The sequence below is a fragment of the Theropithecus gelada genome, chromosome 1 (genome assembly GCF_003255815.1).
Source record: "Theropithecus gelada isolate Dixy chromosome 1, Tgel_1.0, whole genome shotgun sequence".
In the NCBI taxonomy this organism is placed as follows: Eukaryota; Metazoa; Chordata; class Mammalia; order Primates; family Cercopithecidae; genus Theropithecus; species Theropithecus gelada.
This window is the reverse complement of record NC_037668.1, coordinates 122495962-122505478: the sequence shown is the minus strand read 5'-3', so window position 1 is coordinate 122505478 and position 9517 is coordinate 122495962. Positions and strand designations below refer to the sequence as shown.

Sequence of the window (9517 nt, the reverse complement as noted above, 5' to 3'; positions counted from 1 at the left end):
CAAAAATATACAGTTGCTTATAATACCTCTCTGCCTAATAGTTATCTATGGCTCATCTGCCCAAATGGTCTGAATTCCTTCAAGTTCTGAGCCTTACCTGTGTTTCTTGACCCGTCTTCTGTCATTCTCTCATTGGTGCTTTGCGCTCCTACCACATAGAACTGCCTTCACTTCCAGTGCTGTTCTCTCGGCCCAGAGGTGATATTCAACATATTTAAAGAATAGAAACTGACCAATCAGAACAAACCCCATGACCACTCAGGACTGGCACACTAGAGCATCCTGGTGAATATCGGTTGAGGCTGCCATTTCCAGCACTGTGGCTTTAATTCTTTCCCCGGCATGTCTGCAGATCCTTTACATGGTCCACAGAGGACCTTTGAGGAGGGGCTAGGGGTGAGGGAACAGCGTTATTTAGAAAGGTTTAGGGACTTATACATGATTAACATTTTCAGTACCTGTGTAGAGACTGAAGTATTTGCATAGTAGGCACTATTTGCAGAACCTGAAATGACCTCTTCTGTTTTTTGAGATATTCTCAAAATAACCACCGCTTCATCTCTGGTTGCTCTGTAAACACTTTTGCCTGCTTCTGTTTCTCAGAATGTAATCAGCAAGAGACATCTACCTCTTACATAGGCTCACCAGCAGATTGGCTTTTTTAACCAGGCTCCATCTTTTTATTTCCATGCTGACTAGGAATCATTATGTCCTGAACTGCCCTAAAAGTACAAGGAGAAATTCCAGTATCTTGTCTAACAAAAAGAAAATAATACATGCTTTTCTTCAATCCAGATCATGACTGTTTGAACTAGTCATCGTTAATCAGATTTCCTGCATCAGCAACCTTAAGAAATTGTTATCAAGTTGCTACTCAATGCAAAACACTAACCTGGCATTGAGGGAAATTTAAAGCAGTAGTAGGTCCAATACCTGCTCTCCACTGCTGCGGAGCTAAGACATGAACAGCTGCAGTAATAACTTTGATTTAAGCAGTACCTTATGTGTTGCTATCAAATAATAAACACTGTAGTAGTGAAGAGGAGGAAATGACCTGTCTCTCTCCCAGTTAGGCGAGGCTTTCTGGAGGAGCTGGGTCTTGAGCTGAGCATCAAAAGATAGGTAAAGGCCAGGTGTGGCGGCTCACGCCTGTTATCCCAGCATTTTGGGAGGCCAAGGCAGGAGGATTTCTTGAGCCCAGGAGTTCAAGACTAGCCTGGGCCACATAGCGCGATCCCATTTATACAAACCAATAAAAAATTAGCCAGATGTGGTAATGCACACCTGTAGTTCCAGACACTCAGGAGGCTGAGGCCAGAGGATAGCTTTAACCCACGAAGTGGAGGCTGCAGTGAGCTGTGCTGGCGCCACTGCACTCCATCCAGCCTAGGAGACAGAGTGAGACTTTGTCCTCCCATCCCCCAGAAAAGGTGGGTAGAGTTTCAACAGTGTTGCAGCAGAGTAACCAACATATGCCACAAGCTTAGAAAACACAAAGCAAGGTAAAGCAGAGCCTTGACATCAAAATGAGGTTAGAAAAGTAGCTGGGGTCAGACTGCAAAAAGAATTGTATCAGGAAGAGGCATTTGTGTTTTAGACCACAGGTAGATCCCTTAAGTTTTGTTAGGCAGAAGCTTAACATAATCAAAGCAATATTTAAAAATATTAGGCAGTGGCAGCTGGCAAGCAGAGTGCTGGGAAGTAACACAGCATAATAGAAAATAGCAGAGCCTTAGTGGTCAAGCAGTGGGTTTGAGTCTGGCCTCACCACTTTCTAGCTGGGTGGGCTTGGACCACTTACTTAACCCCCAAATCTCCACTCACTCAACTATAAACGTGAAGATAATAATATCTGTAGGGCTGTTATGAGAATAATATTTCACATTTATGAGCACTTACTATGTATTCACTCACACTGCACTGAATCCTTTACATCTGTGGTCTCATTTAACCCTTATGTCACTTCTTTAAAAACTGTGGTAAAATATACGTAACATAAAATTTGCCATTTTCACCATTTTTAAGTGTATAGTTCAGGGGTTTTAAGTATATTCGCACTGTTGTACAACCATCACCACCATCCATCTCCAGAACTCTTTCATCTTGCAAATCTGGAACTCGGTACCCATTAAACACCAACTCCCCGTTCACCCCACTCCCCAGCCCCTGGCACCACCATTTCACTTTCTGTCTCTATGAAGTTCACTTCTCTGGGCATTTCATTTAAGTTGCATTATACAGTATTTGTCCTTTTGTGACTAGCTTATTTCACTTAGCAAAATGTCCTCAAGGCTCATCCATGTTACAGCATATGTCAGAATTTCCTTCCCTTTTTTTGGCTGGGTACGCAGGAATTTATTAATGTTGTCTGACAAGGTCGGGCTCCCTAGGTCCTTCCCTTTTCAAGGTGTCTGGTGTAGAAACGATGAGGAGGGGAGATTCTCAGTGTGGTGGAGTACTGTGTGGCAGGGACTTCCCAGCAACTAAAGGCTTCTCTCTTCCTCTCATGCTCTTGCTGGGGCTGGTGGTCTGGGGGCTCTTACTTCTTGGAAGCCATGTGGATCTTGAAGGTTATCACTTTGTTGCTGCAGCCAAATTCATTGTCATACCAGGAAATAAGCCTGACAAAGAGGCCGTTAAGGGCAATGCCAGCCCCAGTGTTGAAGGTGGAAGAGTGGCTGCCACTGTTAAAGCTGAAGGAGACAGCCTGGTGCTCAGCGTGGCCCACGATGCCCCTGAGGACCCCCTCCGATGTCGCTTCACCACTTCCTTGATGTCATCATATTTGGCTGGTTTCTCCAGAGAGCAGGTCAGGTCCATGACTGACACATTGGCGGTGGGGACATGGAAGGCCGTGCCAGTGAACTTCCTGTTCTGCTTGGGGATGACCTTGCCCGCAGCCTTGGCAGCACCGGTAGACACATGCAGGGATGACGTAATGGAGAGCCTCATGGCCATCACACCACAGTTTCCCAGAGGGGCCATGACAGTCTTCCGGGTGGCAGTGGTGGAATGGACTGTGATCCTGAGTCGCTTCATGATGCCAGAGTTGTCATGGATGACCTTGGCCGGGGGTTAGGCAGCTGGTGGTGCAGGAAGCATTGCTGATGATCTTGAGGTTTTTATACTTCTCATGGTTCATGCCCATCACAAACATGGAGGCATCAGCAGAGGGGGCAGAGGTGATAACCCTTTTGGCTCCACCCTCTAAGTGAGCCCCAGCCTCCTCCATGATAGTGAAGATGCCAGTGGACTCCATAACATAATCAGCACCAGCATCACCCTGTTTGATTTTGGTGGGATCTCACTCCTGGAAGATGGTGATGGGATTTCTGTTTTCAGCCTTGATGGTGCTGTGGAACTTGCTGTGGGTGGAATCATACTGGAACCATGTGATTCCATAGTAGACCACGTAGTTGAGGTCATTGATGGTGATGATACCCATTTTGCCAGAGTTAAAACCAGCTGTGGTGACCAGGCGCCCTGTATGGCCAGATCCATTTACTTGTTTCAGGGACTGGCTGGTGCCTCACTGAAGACTGGGGCGTCCATTGACGGGAGGAGCTAAGAGGTTGAATTTCCTTCCTCTTTAAGGCTGAGTAATATTCTACTGAATACTTTACATCACTGTTTTATCATGAGAAAACTGGATTTAGAGAGGTTAACTCATCCAAAATAACAGAATTGGTAAGAGGAAGAGCTAGGATTTGGGCCAAAGCAATCTGATTCCACAGTGCACCCTCATTTCCCTTGCATATCCCGATGCATGTAGGTTAAGGGCCTAGCACTGCACCTGGATCAGGATGGCTGTTGCAGAAAGGCATTCTATTGTTTTTAATTATCCAGCACCTCTTCCACAGCTTATCCTGGTAACACAATTCCTCTTTTCCTTGAGAAACTCTGTCTTTGATTGTACCCTCATCCCCCCCCATTACAAGGGGCAGAAAGCTGAACATGTTGCCCAGGCCAAGAAATCAGAGCCTTCCTTCCCTCCCCATTGCAGTGACAGATTCAGGAATAGTCACATGGGTGCAATCAGAGTCCTCCCTGGTGCTATGAGGAGATTGCGAGTCAGGGGTTGTAGGTGTTCATTTCAAAAACTTAGCAGGGAGATGGCAAGAAAGGTGGAGTCCTGAGCAACATCTGATCTAGACACGTCTGAAGCCAGTTGTCCCCATCAACTTCCCTACAATGTGATTCCTGGTTTTTGCTTTTAAGCTAATTGGAATTGTGCGTCTGGAACTTGCAAAAGAAAGAAATCTGACTAATTCACTAGATCAAAAGGCCCTCATGGGAATGGAAAGGAAAAAAACTAACAAGAGGTATTGTGAAGCTGTGTGACGTGAAAAAGAGGAAAACATTGAGAGTCTTTCTGAGATTCAGATACCTGGTAACCAAGAATACTGCTATTACTGAGAAGGTGGAAGAAGTTACTACTTTGGGTAGAGCTAAAAGAGAAAGTTTCTGATACTCCCAGGAGTCCAGACTACTAGTTAGTTTCCAAACGTAAAATGCCCAATCTCACTTATGTCTGGTAAGCACTTCATCCTCTTCCAGAATCTCAAACTCATTAGTGTGTCCAAGGTCTGATTGGGATAGGGCTTTTGGACTCTGATCTTTATCCCCAACCCTGCTCAGTAACCTGGTATGAATTCTCCTTCCAAATATAATGTATTCATTTATCTGTTCATTCATTAATTGAACACATGCTTGCTTATGTGTACAGAGGACCTATATGCCAGGTATTAAGCCTATATGCCATGGTAGCTATATGCCAGGTATTATGACAGGTACTAAGAACAGAGTGATGAGAAAATACATATGGTCCCCTATCTTCAAGAAGTTTGTAATCTAGTGGAGAAATCAGACATAGGATGGATTATCACCCACATGTATATAATTAAAAATTGTATTACATTCTATGAAAGTAATAGCGTTTAATAAGAGGTGTACGGGGGGATCTAATTCAGGTGGAGGAGAGTAGGATGATTAAGGGATAGCTTCTCTGGGAAAATAACATTCAAGCTAAGGTCAGGTCAGATGAGGTCAGCACTAAAATGAAAAAGAAAGGTGGAAACCAGAGGTGTTGTTCTCACCCACCCATAAGAAACAAGTGATTCACCCACCAGGAATGTGAGACGGAGAGGCTTGAAACTGGTTTCTCTAAAGTGGAGCTGCTTAAGGCTCTTAGAGCAGGGACTGGCAAATAAATTAAGTATTGTAGGAACCTCACTGCCTGTTGCCCAGTCACCTCTCTGTGACTCTGCTCATGTATTCATCCATTCACTCATGTGTTCAAGAAATAGTTATGGAATACCCACAAGTGAAGGGCATTGTACTAAATGATGAGGCTTCAGGAGAAGCAAGACAGCCTCCAGCCCAGCTCTCAGCAAGAAGGAAGAAGTACAGGTGGGCCCACCTTCAGATAGCTCCAAGAGATGCTAAGTCTTTCCCTTAGGGAATCTGTTGCACACTGGCATATGTGCATGCTTCATAAGACTTCTATCTCTAGGCCCCAATGCCTAAAAGACTTGTACACTTTTTTCTTTTATAATTCAGAGTTAAATCTAGTTCTCCCAGTAGAGGCAAAGGTCCTCTCGACACATAAAGCTAAGAAAGAGATCACATGGGACAACATGGCAGGCTGACACCAAACACAGTGTGGCTGCCCAGTCCCTCCAGATAAACATAAGGAAAGGTCATCCAAACACAGGAAGACAGCCGCCCCCTTCCCTTTTCCTTTACCCCCTCCCCTTCCTCCCTCTGGCTCCCTTATCCCCAGAGGGTGGACCCAGCCTTTCCCAAAGTTTATTCTGAGAGCTCCAGGCTCCCACAGTGGAACGTGCTGTGGACATGGGAATACAACAGCCTAGCCAAAAGGGAGAACCAAAAATATAAACTGAGATATTTAATAGATTTCTGTTCCCCCCGCCCCAACTACCGAAAAAGTTGTGGCAGAAATGTCTGGTACTACTGTTTTTACTGTCCTTGATATGTCAACCCTTCCTAGGAGGTGGTCTTCTAAAGTTTATCACATTTGTCAGCAAACACTTCACAGAGAAAAGTTAAGCTCTTTCTTAGGATTTCTGTGCCACTCACATAATCCACTAAACAAATGCAATAAATGTTAGGGAACAAAGTCCAGAAAGCCTTGCATTTCAAATGCCAGCGACGAGTTTAACAAGAGTACAAGTAACACTACAACTGAAGGAAAAAAATTAGAAGGCTGAATTTCCTCTAAATTCATGATTGGAATTTTGTAAATAATCAGGAATCCCAGAGTCCATAAATAGAAAGTCATTTTATCTTTTACTGACAAAATGATATGCTGATCAAAACAGTGGTGAGAACATAAGCTTTAGATTTTACTTGCCACTTATGAGAAAAAAGCATTAATACTGCAGGATTATTTACCTTGATGATTATAAACCAGCATTTGTGATGAAATGTGCAGTACTAATTTCAAAACAGATCCAGTGTTTGGAAGCAAAGCATAATGGTGACCTTTCTCATTAGCTGTTGCTCAAACAAAGATATGTTCCAGCAATATCCGATGCTTCCTTCCTGCCAGGGCCTCCACCCAATGCAATTTAAAACACTTGTGTTCCATCCAAACTAGAGCTGAGAATGTGGTGTTATAGCTGAGCTTTAGTAGCATTGTGTTTGTAGTTTATTATTACTTTCTAAGTTTTTAAATGTTTTGTTTCCATAAATTTATTGCCATGAGTTGGGTTTGCAAGATTAAACATGTGAAACCATATAAATGTACTTGTTATATACATATTTACTCTTCTACTTTTCCATCTTTCTATTTTTGTGTCAAATAGCATTATAGGTCCTTAAGCGTAAGAATAGAAATATAACTCATTTCTCTTTGGTAAGTGTTTTAATGAATATATTGCAGGCAAAAACAAAACCAAAAACAACTTTTAAGGATCATGCCTATCTTGTTTTGTGTAAAATGCTATAAACACAAATGTAAGGAAAGAATGTGAGAAACAAAAAGAGAGAAATTGAGAGACCACTTTAATACAGGTAATCCTCATGTCTGTCACGTCCTATGCTCCTGCAATCGTTAAAAGTTGAAAATGGTCAAAGCCGAGGCAATTTCCCATGAAACAATAAGTAATGAAGAATTTAGATGCTGAGCAAAGACCCAGTGCTCTATCTCTATAGAAAGACCATAAACACTTAGTACAGCTATAAATTATGTAGACCATTTATATTTTCTATAATGAGTATAATATGGTAATAGAAAAAAATTAAAGGCACATTATTTAAAATAATTTTGCCTCTTTATACTTGTGCAGTATAAAACTTTCTAAAGTATATGTACATAAGTTAGAAAGAGATACACACTAATCAATCCCATGAAAGTGTATTCCGGATGGTACACTGTCACAATCTATGAGAATGACAAGTATTTAGAGTATCAATATTTGCCGCTGAATATTATTTCATTTAACTGTAAAAATAAGCCAGCAAAATTCTTTTTATCATTACCATTTTGAAAATGGCATCTCAGAGAAAATCAAAATCGATAGCTTTCTCAGAAGGAGCTTTATTGGCTCATGGAACTGCAGTTTAGAGGTAGTGCTGCCCCAGCTGGCTGGATTTAGAGGTTCACTACGTTATTTGGGCTCCAAGTTCAGCACCTCTAATGTTCTCTCAGCTCTGCCCTTTTCTCTGTGGTCATCACATCCTCAGGCCAGCTCCCCTCATTGCTGCAGCCGTTCCAGGCTTCCCGTGCTCATACCACATGCAACTCAGAGGAAGAGGGAGTCCCAACATTCCCAACAAGAACCCCGAAGTTCTTGACGAGACACTCTATGTCACGTGCCCAGCTCTAACCAATCAGTTATTGAGACCAGGGAGATGGGTGACTGACTAGCGTAACCCCCACTGGAACTATCTGCCCTTCTTTAGCAATGTTGCTAAGAATGGAAGATCCCCTTGTCCCCAGAGAAAATCTGGGCACTACTAAGAAAAAAGAAAGGGGAATGGGTAGTAGAACAGCAATAAGTGACTGCCCAGTTCAGGACTTCATAGGAGTCATGAGGATCAGATAACATTACGATAGAAAGCAGTTTGCATAGTGCCCAGCTCACATAAGTGCTCAAGAAGTGTTAGCTGTTGCCCTTGGAGGCATCACTAGAATGCTGCTTTTTAACGCTCATTAGCCATTACATAAAATCTTAAGAATTGAATAATATGTGTGACAAAAAAGTACTGAGACTTTTAAAGAACTCATTGGAACACGTACATACCATGAGTATTGTTATAAAGCAGTCTTTCTGAGAGAACAAATGAGCTGTCACATGCTGCTGCCAGGCTCGGCGTGTTGTTTCACCTCTGCGATGGGTGTCTGCAGCTGCTGTCTTCTCAACATCCCTATTTTGCTTGGGAAAACTTCCTCTCACCCACCCCTTTGACACTGGAAAGCCTGTCAATTACAAGACTTCCCTCTCCTCCGTGTCCTCTTCCTCCAGGGATGGTCACACAAATCAGACCTGGCCAAAACTTTCGCCACTCTCATTCTCCCCCCACTATGTCTCAATAGATGTCTTCACAGACAAAATGAGATCCATAAAAAGCTGTCTGCAAATATAAACCATTTTCTACTACTTCTCTCTTCTCAGAATAACAAAGTTATGATTCCTATTTAAGTTCCATTCAACTATCTGAGACTTGAATCTCAGTCTCTCCCAACTTGTCAGAAATATGCATTATCAGTTTGCCCTGCTCTAGCTTGTGTCTCTAATCTCACTAGGCTGGATGTCTCTCTGTTTGCCTCTCTAGAGCAATTTTGCATCCTTGTCTACCCAGCTCTGTGTTGGGGGAGGCCAAAGTCTATATAAACTGTATCAACAGACTTCTTTGTCCTCTACTTTCTGGTGGGGTTTGTCTATGGGGAAGCCCCAGCAAGGTACTTGAGAGAAAGAAGAGCGTGAAATAAAAGTACAGTAGTTCCCCCTGATCCGGGGGATATGTTCCAAGACCCCTAGTGGATGCCTGAAAGCAAAGATAGCATTAAACCCTGTATATGCTATGTTTTTCGTATATGTACTTGCCTATAACTTTTATCTTATAAATTAGGCACAGTAAGACTTTAACAACAATAACTAATAATAAAGCAGAACAATTATAAAAAATATGCCAGCATCACCACTCTTGTGCTTTGGTGCCATTATTAAGTAAAATAAGAGTGACTTGAATACAAGCACTGCCATACCACCTCAACAGTCGATCTGCTAACTGAGAGAGCTACTAAGTGACTAGCGGGCAGGGAGCATATACAGTTTGGATATGCCGGACAATGGGATGATTCACGTCCCAGGCCGGATGGAACGATATTTCATTGTGCTACTTGGCATAGTGCACAATTTAAAACTTATGAATTGTTTAGTTTTGGAATTTTTCATTTAATATTCTTAGACTGTGGTTGACCATGGGTAACTGAAACCCTGGAAAGAGAAACTATGGATTAGGGGAACTACTATATTTATTCCTCTGCCTT

The 9517-nt window shown here is 42.6% G+C and overlaps 1 pseudogene; it reads right to left on the bottom strand.

The window, feature by feature from the left end:
- Nucleotides 1-2539: 2539 nt before the first annotated feature.
- LOC112629011 lies at nucleotides 2540-3445 on the bottom strand (annotated as a pseudogene).
- Between the last annotated feature and the right edge of the window lie 6072 nt (nucleotides 3446-9517).